This window comes from Schistocerca serialis, chromosome 4, assembly GCF_023864345.2.
Source record: "Schistocerca serialis cubense isolate TAMUIC-IGC-003099 chromosome 4, iqSchSeri2.2, whole genome shotgun sequence".
Taxonomy (NCBI): Eukaryota; Metazoa; Arthropoda; class Insecta; order Orthoptera; family Acrididae; genus Schistocerca; species Schistocerca serialis.
The window spans coordinates 482,202,424-482,215,898 of NC_064641.1; positions in this window are offsets into that span (position 1 = coordinate 482,202,424).

The following is a 13,475-nucleotide window of genomic DNA, read 5'->3' on the forward strand; positions in this document are numbered from 1 at the left end:
AAACGAGTGCTTGGTGAGAAAAAGTGTGCTTGTGGGCACTGATGAGGAATTTAAGTAATTCATCACCCGATGGCCAGCAATGACACCCTGATCAGAGAGGTATGTTTGGATTTTGGCCTCGGTTAGACTGTCGAGGAGCCTAGTGTAAATAACACCATGAGAAGAATTCTGAGTTCTGTGGGCCTCTACATGAACAAGATAGCTGTGGAGAAGTGAAGCATGAGAATCATATGTAGTCTCCAAAAGCAAAGTGCCATTCTGTAAATGAGAGCAGGATTTCACAGGGCCAGCAAATGCATCAACACCTTTCTACATAATAAATGGATTTACTATTGCAAAGGACTGGCTGTCTTTAGTACGTGAAACCACAAGGAACTGTGGTGCAGCTAGAAGGGTATTTTCATCATTTAGCCTCATTCTGTTTATGTTTCGTAGATGTTGATTGTGAAGATGATTGGCTCACTGCGAGAAAATCCCCTATGGTTGCCAGCATCTCCAATGGGGCACTCCTTCCAACTGGAGGCCCACTTCAAAAGGGGGGCAACCACCTTGGGTGATTGTTCAAACCTCTGGTCACACAACCCAAACACCTGACAGAGGGACCAATCAGCAATTTGGGAATGTAGCAGCTCAGGCAATCACCCACCCATGGGCCTGGCCTGTACCACGGGGTACATGCAAAACCTACCTGCCAACCCAGGGCTGGGAATTAGGAACACCCTGTGGCATACACGTCAATCAATAAGAACAAAACCATTAATTACACCACAGAGAAAGAGATGTTGTCTGTTTCTTAAAGTTCCATTGTTACTTTAAAATTGTAACAGACCACTCTACATTAAAGTGGTTGCTGTGGCTAGGGGATTTCTTGAATTGGTTGGCGCACTGAACTCTAAAATTGAGTGAATTTTATTATGAGATGGTACATAAACCTGGGAAAAACCATAATAATGCCAATAGTTCAAGTAGAGATGTTAGAGTTTCGTAAGTGTTGGACTGGAGCAGTGCTGAAATGGCAACAGTCTCTGGCAGCTGATGCTGACCGCTAATTATTTAGGTCAGAGAAACAGTTTACAACATACAAGAGTTTGTGCAGAATGACGAAAGATGGATGATGCATGGTGGTACGTGTAGCTTTTAGGGATAAAGTAATGAAGCAAGCACATGATCATGTTTTAGCAGATTATGGCAGACAGAGGATGACTGACCAGTGGCTGGCTGAAAAGTTTTGACGAAGGAGAAGCAAACAGGATGTGGAACAATATGTCAGAAATTGTATACCTTGTGCACAATATGCCACTTTCAGTCACCACTTAATTCCTTTACAATTGTTACCAAAAGCATCGAAATTCTGGGTATGGATGTTCTGGGCCCATTGAATTGGACTCTCAAAGGTAACTGTTACACAGAAAACTATAGATCAAGTTTCATGTTTCTCACAATGGTTGCCACCCCGACCAGCATGCAAATACAGTAGCACAAGCTATGATGAATGTTTGTAGCTTAAATTTGGCATTAATGATAGCACAGTCATGGATCAGGGACTAATTTTGTGTTTGATTTAATGAAGCAACTTTGCAAGTTACCATGCATTCACAAAGTTCATACTAGGTCCTTCCACCCTCAGTCTAATGGGAAAACAAAGCATCACACAATTTCAAGGATGCTATGTCATTATGTGAATATCCATCAAGGAGATTGGACTCTATCCTCTGTTTGTCATGTTCACATCCAACTCTAAATTTCATAGAGCGTCTAGTATCTCACTGTATCTGACAGTAAAATTTCTCCCCTTGATGTAATGAAGCCTAGGGATGGTGAATACAAAAGCTCTTGAGCATCAAGAATGACTGGGACAACATGTGACAGGGTGTATACGTGGTCAAGAAAAGAAAATTCCCAGATTTTCTGGTTAAAAACTTTTTCCCACATGAAAATACACTTCTTCCAAGGTAAAAAATACACTTTTTCCATGCTAATTGATAGTATACATTCCCTTGGCACTGTAAAACTATCAGTCCTTTGAAGGGTAAAGGTTTTACATACCAGCATGAAACTTCAGAGAACAAAAAAACTCAGCAAAAAAATGTTTTGGTAAGATCTGTGATGTGCAGCAACATTTATGCTGCATATTCTCATATTATGATACATTACATATTTTTGTATTCATATTGCAAAAATATAGATTCAAGACAGCGCCTTAGTTTCTAAAGCATTGAAATCGAGATTGAAATGCGTTTTTGTATGCCAGCCATAGCTCATGTCAAGTGATCTCACCAGCCAATGACAGCAGATATTCAGAGCATAGGACATCATACATATTCAGCCAATAGCAACGAACTGTCAAGTAGTGTGAACACACAAATAGAATAGATTAATGGTTTAAATTAATGTACATAGTGCTGCTACAAGAAAGTTAAGCTTTCACATATAACATTGGTCTTGAAGATTAATAAGCTACAAGAAAAGCTAAGCTTCCACATGTAATATTAGTCTTTTTTGCATGTGTTACACTTTAAGATATATCACACATATTTACCAGTAAAATTTTAAATAATGACATTAATGTGTTGTTTTCTGGGCTCAAAAATCATCTAATTGGCTAGTCCTTAGTGTGTTAAGCTTTAAGTGATAGTCAAATGCTCTGTGATTTAAGAAACTCACTGCACATTTGCACACTTAACATAATTCATCCTGCATAAAAGGGAATTTAATGTGAAACTAACAATTTTCAAAGCACCATTTGCAGTATTTTCTTGAGACCTGTTAGGAATGGCTTTGTTTCAGCAGTTGCCAGAGAGAGCCAGAAAACAGGCGTTACTAAATGTGTGTGTGAATTCCTACAGGAACAAACTGCTGAGGTCATCGGTCCCTAGACTTATACAGTACTTAAACTAACTCATGCTAAGAACACACCCATGCCCACCAAGGGAGGGCACTTCAACCTCTGGTGTGTGTGGGCGAGGGGGGGGGGGGGGAGGGGGGAGGAGGGGGGGGGCATGCAATCTGTGGCACGACGCCTCAAATTGCATGGGCACTCCGACTGGCAATAGGCATTACTGTGTGTGAGCAGCTACACTGACACAGGAAACCCATATGTTTATACATATATGGTATTAAGAGATGTTACATGACATCATAAAGGAAATACAATACTCCAAGAGCTTTGGAAATTTGTACAACATACTAAAATGCATAATTTGGCTTAAAGTGCTCATTCATATGTCCAGATTCACAATGAAGTAGGCCCCAGTCTGATATTAAGATATCAGTGTAGTTCTTGGGATGTAAATTTTCTTGGAGTAGCAGTAGTGTATTATAGCACATTTTGTTCTTTATTGTGGGATAATTCCATATGTGACAGAAGATGAAAATGTGCGCTAGAAAGTGAACAGTTGAAATTAGCCAATAGTGCGGAATGAAACACTTCATTTGTAATAAATTGACTGCCTCTGGGGAAAAGATTAATAAAAGCCACATTTATTTAGCAAACCGAGAAAAATAACTTCATTGTTCTGCAATACGACTGATTTGCAAAAACGGGGAAATAAAATAAATCATAAAACTGAAACTAACAACTTGTCACTCATTTGCTTCAACAGTGTCATAACTCAAAAACCATGATTTCTGAGTAAACAGTACAAGTGAAATGGCAAAGAACTGTACTTTCAACTGGTAGAGTATCATATCTGAGCTTTTAAAACTTGTTGCCGAATGGCAGTAGTGTCATTTTGCCGGAAGTACGTTTCGACCAGGGTGTTAGTTCTTGTAACAATGTATTATCCCAGCTATGGGACAGCTGTTGCATGTAACATGTCATTAAGTTCTCTAGAACAGCGACATATTTTGTGCTGTGACAATATTGCTGAAAGGTAAGAGTGCTTTCTATCCATTTCTTTGCAATGAACAATGTCTTATCTAAAGATATGACATTGTGCATGAAAACTTGGAAGGAGTTCCATTTGACTTATTTTATGTTATGACGTTATTGCAGAAAAGAATCACTTTCATTGTGGCACTACTTTGTTTCAATACACTGTCACAAATAACAGGAATTCGTGTTGTAACCAATGGTTTTAGAATCACATGCTTTTATGACACTCTTGTATTAAGTTATCGTCAATATTCATGTTTTACTTTGAATTATCTATATTTATGTCAATATTGTTGTAATAGCTTACCGTAACTTAATATTTTATGACCACCAAATGGACTTGGACAATTATTATGAATCAGTGAGATAGTTTATTTGATAGTATAATTTCATTTGCAGTCAGAGAATCACCCAATGAGATAGTTGAGGAACATAATTGGTGCTAATGCCTTACAAGAAACATGTAGGAATTGTGGAGAAATGGTGGGTAAAATGTACCTCATTAGCCCCTTCTGCAGATATGAATACCAATTCTATGTCTAGCAAAGAACTTTCAGAAGAAAGAGATATGTTATTAAGCACTTCAGGTTTTTTTTCATGAAAATATATCCTACACCTTTTGATCTTGTAATAAAGAGTTCTACACTCTAATAGGAAGTGTTTAATTTTCAACTGATTGTATCAGTTGCTGCCACCAAGTCAGCTGCAAATGTGGCTGGAAGTTCTTCTGTCGGAACAAGGTCAGATTTTTCCTGAAGTTCATGTACATTTTTTGAAGATGACGATGATGATGTTACTGATGCCACATATGTACCATCCAATGTTATCAGTGAAAGCGACAGTAACAGTGATGGTGCAACTAAGTCGAACAGAGGGAAATGTGTTTCTAAGATCGCCCAAGTCAAAACTCTGATAATATTAACGAGTCCAGCAAAGAAATAAATTAAGCATAAAAAGAACGAGCACACCTGGATAAGAAATGTAAATTAGAAGTTAAGAAATGCACACCATAGGCAAAAAAATCTGAAACAGGAGGAAAATGGGACCACCGTGTATGGAAAAGTGTAAGTGGGAATGTTCCGTGAAGTTTACAGAAGAGGAACGGATGAAGATGTTTAATTCCTATTGGCTGTTGGGTGATGTAAACAAACAACAGCAGTCTATTCACAGTAATATGGAGCCCATTCAGCCAAAATACCGGTATGTGCATGTTGGTGGTACAAGGAAGCAATGAGAAACAAATATGCCTTCTATTTCCATCTGAATGATCAGAAAATCAGAGTGTGTAAACTGTTTTTGAAGAACATATTAAAACTAAATGATCACCCTATTAGGACAGTGCAGGAAAAATGAAATAAGCTAGTATATGTTCTGCTCGAAGAGGATTGTCAAGGGAAACATAACAAACAAAGGAAACCTGATGAAGATTTGAAGGAAAGTGTTCCAAACTTATTCAAAAAATCAAAAATCATTATACTTGTGCCAACACCAGTCAAAATTTTTTTGATGGAAGCAAAACGATTGCAGACATTCACAGACACTACATGGCTGACTGCAAAGAAAACAATGTCCTGTTTGTGAACTATGCATTGTTGTATCAGATATTTACAGAAGATTTTAACATTTCGTTCTTTACACCCAAAAATGACTTTGTGAAATGTGGTGTGCCTATGATAATGCTGATGGGGATGAAAAGGAGAAGAGAAAGGCATATTATGATCAGCATATACTGAAGAAAGAAATGTGCAGGAAGGAAAGAAGTATGATAAGGAGGAATTGAATGCTGCTGTATCGGTGCATGACTTACAAGCGGTTATGAAAATTCCCAAGGGCGAAGTCTCAGTTTTTTTTATGTCTAAATTAAAAGTATTTAATTTTACAATTTACAATCTCAAGACTAATGAATGTGAATGTTTTGTTTGGGATGAATCCAATGGACACAGAGAAATTAATGAATTGGGTTCTTGCGTTCTTTGATTACTGAATAAAACGCAATCGAGACTTCACTTTTTAATTTGATAATTGTCAGAGCCAGTAAAAAGATAAGTTCATGGTTGGTTTGTACCTCTATGCTATACCTCACCTCAATATAAAAAGAATAACCCATAAATACCTCATCAAAGGTCCCACACAAAACAAGGGAGATTCTGTGCACTTGTTAATTGAGTGCCAGGTGAAACGACAGCTGATGGGTGGCCCAATGCACATGCCGGAGTCATTATTGTTGCTATCCATGGGGCTAAAAAAACTGGAAAATCAGTCAATGTTCTGGAACTGTACTTCAAAGATTTTTTGGATATTAAAGCCACATTCAGAATTTAAAAGAGATTATTCCAGTCAACATTGTCAAAAGCTTACTCAAAGTCTACAAATTCTAGAAACGTAGGATTGCCTTTCCTTAATCTATTTTCCAAGATAAGTCGTAGGGACAGTATTATCTCACGTGTTCCAACATTTCTACGGAATCCAAACAGATCTTCCCCGAGGTCGGCTTCTACCAGTTTTTCCATTCGTCTGTAAAGAATTCATGTTAGTGTTTTGCAGCCATTGTTTACTAAATTTATAGTTCAGTAATTTTCAAATCTGTCAACACCTGCTTTCTTTGGGATTGGAACTATTATATTCTTCTTGAAGTCTGAGGGTATTTCGCCTGTATCATACATCATGCTCACTACATGGTAGAATTTTGTTAGGCCTGGCTCTACCAAGGCTGTCAGTAGTTCTAATGGAATGTTGTCTACTTCCGGGGCCTTGTTTCGACTTAGGTCTTTCAGTGCTCTGTCAAACTATTCATGCAGTATCATATCTCCTATTTCATCTTCATCTACATTCTCTTCCATTTCTATAATATTGCCGTCAAGAACATTGCCCTTGTATAGACCCTCTATATACTCCTTCCACCTTTCTGCTTTCCCTTCTTTGCTTAGAACTAGGTTTCCATCTGAGCTCTTGATATTCATACAAGTGGATCTCTTTTCTCCAAGGGTCTCTTTAATTTTCCTGTATACGGTATCTATCTTACCCCTAGTGATATGTGCCTCTACATCCCTACATTTGTCCTCTAGCCATCCCTGCTTAGCCATTTTGCACTCCCTCTCAATCCCATTTTTGAGACTTTTGTATTCCTTTTCGCCTACTTCATTTACTGCATTTTTATATTTTCTCCTTTCATCAATTAAATTCAATATCTCTTCTGTTACACAAGATTTTTCTATTAGCCCTTGCCTTATACCTGATCTCCCTGAAGCTCTCTACAACCTCTGGTACTTTCAGTTTATCCAGGTCCCATCTCCATAAATTCCCACCTTTTTGCAGTTTCTTCAGTTTTAATTTACAGTTCATAACCAATAGGTAGTGGTCAGAGTCCACATCTGCCCCTGGAAATGTCTTACAATTTAAAACCTGGTTCCTGAATCTCTGTCTTACCATTATATAATATATCTGATACCTTCTAGTATCTCCAGGGTTTTTCTGTGTATACAACCTTCTTTCATGATTCTTGAACCAAGTGTTAGCTGTGATTAAGTTATGCTCTGTCCAAAATTCTGATAGGTAGCTTCCTCTTTCATTTCTTCCCCCAAATCCATATTCACCTACTACGTTTTCTTCTCTCCCTTTTCCTACTATTGAATTCCAGTCACCCATGACTATTAAATTTTCTCCTCCCTTCACTATCTGAATAATTTCTTTTATCTCATCGTACATTTCATCAATCTCTTCGTCATCTGCAGAACTAGTCGGCATATAAACTTGTACTACTGTGGTATATGTGGGCTTCATATCTATCTTTACCACTATAACGTGTTCACTATGCTGTTTGTAGTAGCCTTCCCACATTCCTATTTTTTTTATTAATTATTGAACTTACTCCTGCATTACCCCTATTTGATTTTGTATTTATAAACCTGTATTCACCTGACCAGAAGCCTTGTTCCTCCTACCACTGAACTTCACTAATTTCCACTATATCTAACTTTAACCTATCCATTTCCCTTTTTAAATTTTCTAACCTACCTGCCCAATTAAGGGATCTGATATTCAACACTCTGTTCCGTAGAACACCACTTTTCTTTCTCCTGATAACAACGTCCTCCTAAGTAGTCGCCACCCGGAGATCCGAATGGGGGACTATTTTACCCAACAGGATGCCATCACCATTTAACCATACAGTAAAGGTGCATGCCCTCGGGAAAAATTATTGCTGTAGTTTTGCCAGCACAGAAAGGCTGTTTCGGTTAATGTTACAACACCAGATCAGTCAATCATCCAGATTGTTGCCTCTGCAACTACTGAAAAGGCTGCTGCCCCTCTTCAGGAACCACACGTTTGTCTGGCCTCTCAACAGATACCCCTCTGTTGTTGTTGCACCTATGGTACGGCTATCTGTATCGCTGTGGCATGCAACCCTCCCCAGCAACAGCAAGGTCCATGGTTCATGGGGGGAGCTCTTTGCCCATAAGCACTAATGAAACATCATTAACAAAAATCATTTACTGTTCCAGAATACATTGTGTCTTCAATGATGGCTGCCAGCAGTGGAGACATGCAGCAAGGTGATCCCAGACTAGAATGTGCTGACCCCTCCAAGTACCATGTAATATCGATCATTGTAGTTGTGGGGGCATGTACTCAGCTTTCTATGATGTCATGGCACATTAGCTGTGGCTTGTCTGGTATTGCCTATGCCCCATGTGCCCCATGTGGTGTTAGAAGTGCAGGGCAGTGGGTTACCAGAGTTCTCTTGTTGACAATGTAGACTGTGCTCCTAAAACACACACTAGCCCTGTACGGAGTATGTGACATTGGACTGGGTGCACCCTGCAGCCTCCAATAGGAGAATAGCCCTCAGTATCACAGTACATCTTGATATGAACCTGCACCTAGTAGATGACAATATATCTTCATCAAATGAACTGTTCAATATCATTCATATTCTGATGGTGTTTGTCTGAGATTTAATTTTCCTTATAGTCTAAAAGGGAGTTTTGGGGATTATTATGCTGTTTGATCATCTTTATATGATATTTGATTTATATTTTCTATTTTATTTTGGGAATAAAATCTTTTTTTCTGCTTTACCTTTGAAAATGTTGATTATCCTTTGAAATTCAGTTTGTTACTGGCAGATAATCTTACTAGCAGTAACAACATGTTACTGTTTTATGTTGTTTGTTAGGGAGAATACATGTAGTTATATCATTTTATAGAGTTGTTTGAGAATGTTAAGGTTCGTTTTTCTGTTATTATGAACTGTGTATTTTTGAGAATTTTTTTGATAACACTATGGACTTTGAGTTGGGTGTATTGTTAGTTGTTTTTGGTGTTGATGAACCATGTTCATGTGCTTTTTGATTGATTGATTAATTGAGAGAGTATGGGACCAAACGGCGAGGTCATCAGTTCCGTGATTCCAAAGGGGGTTACAAAACAAAGAATCTGCTAAAAGTGAACGGATTCAGTCTGAGGACACAAATTATAAAAGAATGAACATTAAACACACACAGTACAATCATAAAAGGAGAGACCAAATCTAAAAACTGGAAAAGGGGGGGGGGGGGGGTCATGGGGTCACAGGCCATGAAGACTGCAAAAGGGGTCACCGTCACAACCAACCCGTCCCTGCTCCTAAACTAAAGGAGAACCTTACAGCTGTAAATAAAAACCACTTTCATGGAGGAAACCGAGGACCAGGTCTACCATCCATGGATCATCCACTAATATTAAATTTAAGGAAGCAGGAAGACTATACTTAGTACGAAAGGTTGAAAGAAGGGTATATGCCACCAATATGTGAGATATCGTCTGTCTGGCGCCACAACCACATTGTGGGGGTGGGTCATTACGTTGGAGGAAACAATGGGTGAGCCGGGTATGGCCAATGCATAAACAAATTAAAACAGTAGACTCCTTCCGAGAGGGGCAGAAAGAAGTGCCACAAATTACAGTAGACTCCTTGATTGTGCGGAGTTTAGTACTATGAGCAGTAGCGCTCCAGATGGCATTCCACTGTTGGACAAAGAGAGATTTGACATAGATCCGCATATCCGCAGCTGAAATAGTGAAAGGAAAAGGGGGTTAAGTAGCTGCTTCTCTAGCCAAACGGTCAGCCAATTCATTCCCTGGGATTCCCGCATGACTCGGGACCCAGAGAAAGACAACTGAACAGGCGGCATGCTCAGGGCCAGAGAGAAGGCCATGGATAGCAGAGACCAAGGGGTGACGAGGGTAACATCAATCAATAGCCTGAAGGCTGTTCATGGAGTCGAAACAAAACACTATGGAGAGAGGCCTGAGAAACAAAAAGCAGGGGCCTGTAAATGGCTAGAAGCTCTGTTGTAAATACATTACATGATCCTGGCAACAAATGGTACTCAAAGCTAGTAGGAGATGTGAAAGCATATCCCACCTTATCAGTAGTCTTAGAACCACCAGTGTAAAGGTTGGTGGCACCCTGGAACTCTGTAAGGATGGCTCATACAAGATGCCACTAAACCATAGGAGCAACAGAGACATTAGGACCCTGGAAGAGAGCAGTCCTAATCCGTGGTCTAGACATCATCCAAAGGGAGGGAGGGGGGGGGGGGGGGAGAGGGGGAGTACAGGAGGAAAGACACAGGGCACAGTCCAGTGAGTGCAGATGGAGACCCTGGCAGAGGGTAGTGAGACGCACGCTAACCAGTAATCCCACCCATGGGCAGGTGTTAAGAGGGAGACATCCCTCATTGGCAAAGAGCACAGGGTATACAGGATGGTCAGGGAATTGGCGAATGGCGACTGTGTAATAAACAAGGAGTTGGCTCTGTCAGATGTGTAGAGAGGGAATCCCTGCTTCTGTAAGGAGACTATCAACAAGACTAGTGTGAAAGCCACCAATAGCCAGATGCACCCCACAATGATGGAAGAGGTTCAAGGAGTTTCAAAGTGGAAGGAGCTGCTAAGCCATAAACCTGACTACCATAATCGAGTCTGGACAAAACCAGAGCATGGTAAAGATGGAGAAGAGTGGAACAGTCTGCACCCAAATATGTGTGGGCCAGGTGGCAAAGAGCATTAAGCTTCCGCATGCATGTAGTCTTTAGGTGACTAATGTGGGGCAGCCATGTCAGCTTGGTATAAAAAATAAGGCCCAAGAAATGAGACTGTGTTACAACATCAAGGAGCTGGTTGCCTAAATAAAGTTCTGGATCAGGATGTTCTGTGGATTGACGACAAAAATGCATAAACTGTATTTTTGAGGAGGAAAAGTGGAAGCCATGGGCGGTGGCCCACATAGAGGCCCACTGGATGGTGCCTTGGAGCTGGCGCTCAACAGACACCATCGAGTGGGAGCTGCACCAGATGCAAAAATCATCAACGTACAACGCCGGGGTGACCAGAGGCCTAACAGAGGTCACAAGCCCATTTATGGCAATGAGGAAGAGCGTGACAGCACAGAACCCTGTGGGATACCATTCTCCTGAATCTGAGGGGTGTTGAGTGAAGTGCCAACTCAAACCTGGAAGACCTGGTAAGATACAAACTCGTGGATAAAAATCTGAAGGGGACCACGAAAGTCCGAGTCATGGAGGGTAACCAAAATGTGATGGTGCCAAGCCGTGTCATATGCCTTATGTAGGTCAAAGAACACTGCGACAAGGTGCTGGCAGTGAGTAAAAGCCTGTCAGATGGCTGATTCCAATCAGAGTAAATGGTCAGTTGGAGATCGCCCTGCCCGGAAGCCACATTGATATGCTGACAAAAGGCCCCGAGATTAGGATACCCAGCATAATCTGCAGTTGACCATCCTTTCAAGCAGTTAACAAAGCACATTTGTAAGGCTAATGGTGTGATAGCTGCGGAGAGACATTTGGATTTTCCCGGGCTTAAGAACGGGGATAACTATACTGTATTGCCATTGTGACGGAAAAGCACCCATGAGCCAGATGTGATTGAAGACCTTGAGAAGCTGTTGCCTATGGGGAACATCCAAGAATTGAATCATCTGATTGTGAATGGAGTCTGGCCCTCTGGCTGTGTCTCGTGAAGAGTTAAGAGCCTGTACCAATTCCCATTCAAAGAAAGGAGCATTGTAGGGCTCAATGTGGTGCGGGATGAAATGGAGGGGGGGTCTGTTCAGCTCTGTGTTTCTGCTGGAGAAAGGCAGGAGGATAGGAAGCAGACGACAATGCCATCACAAAGTGTGTCGCAAGGTGTTCTGCAAGGACCAATGGATCAGTCCACAGAGCTCCTGGGTTGTTCAGACCCTGGATAGTTGACTGTTGCTGGTGGTCCAGAATGCTATGGACCTTCGACCAAACATGCGATAAAGAGGCATATGTCCCAAGGGAGAAAACTTAGCTCTCCCAGCATTCCTTTTTATTCTGTTTATTAATAAAACAAGCCTTAGCACGAAGATGCTTAAAAGTGAGGAGGTTGGTCTGGGAGGGGTGGCACTTAAATCGCTGCAGCACCTGTCAACAGTCCTGGACAGTGACTACAATGTCCTTGGTCCACCATGGGTACCGGCCAATGATCGGGGGAGGGGGGGGGGGGGCTGTGGATAGGGGGGGGCCTGTGGATAGGGGGACAATAGTGCCAGCAGCACGAAGAAGAGTGGCAGAGATACCTTGCACGACTACACCAATGGAATTCAAGAGGGATGTGTCAAAGCGGTTAGCAGACATCTATAAATGCCAATTGGCCCTGCGGAATTCCAAACGTGGGGGCCTGTCTGCCTGGTGGCAGCAGGGGAACAATAGTGTCACTGCAAGATGGTCACTGTCATAATGGTCATCATAGGATGACCGATGTAGGGAAGCCGGGCAGCAGAGGAGATCATGAGATCGATAGCAGAGAAGGTGCCATGAGTGGTACTCAAGTGGTTAGGGGAACCATTGTTGAGGAGACACAAATCAAGTTCCATGATAAGTTGGTCAATTAGGATACCCAAAGATATTGATGTAACACTCCCCCAAAGTGGATGGTGGGCACTGAAATCCCAAAGAGGAGCAATGGGGGCGGGAGTTGCTGAAGTAAGGTACATAGTGCAACATAAGCAAGTGGCCTACCTGGAGGGAGGTAGACAATGTAAATGGTGATTGCTGGAGTTGTTTGCACTCTAACCATTATCACTTCCAAGATGGTATGTAGGGGGATCCAGTCACTAAGGAAATTGGAGTGAACCAAAGTGCAGACCTCACCAGATGCTTTCCCAGGACCTGCACAGTTCTGACAGAACGCCCAATAACCATGTAATGTGGGAGAATGATCATCACGGAAATGCATCCCTTGGAGAACAAGACAGAATGCAGAATAAGAGGAGACAAGACGCATTTCCAGTAGGTGACGATAGTAGTCATTGCAGTTCCACTGGATGACCATGTGGCACGAGTCCAAGGTAGGCATGAAGGAGCCGAGGAGGAGTTCAGGTCACTTGGTCAGTAGCTGTCACCGACAAGGATGGGGTGACATCCATAAATAAGATGTCAGATTCAGATTGCGGGAGGGGAATTGGCACCTCCAGGGGCACCGGAGATGCCTTCTCTTGGGATTTGTTTCTTCTTCTTCTCTTTTGAGGTGGAAGAGGACAGGACACAGGGGGAGTACAGACATCAGCAAGATC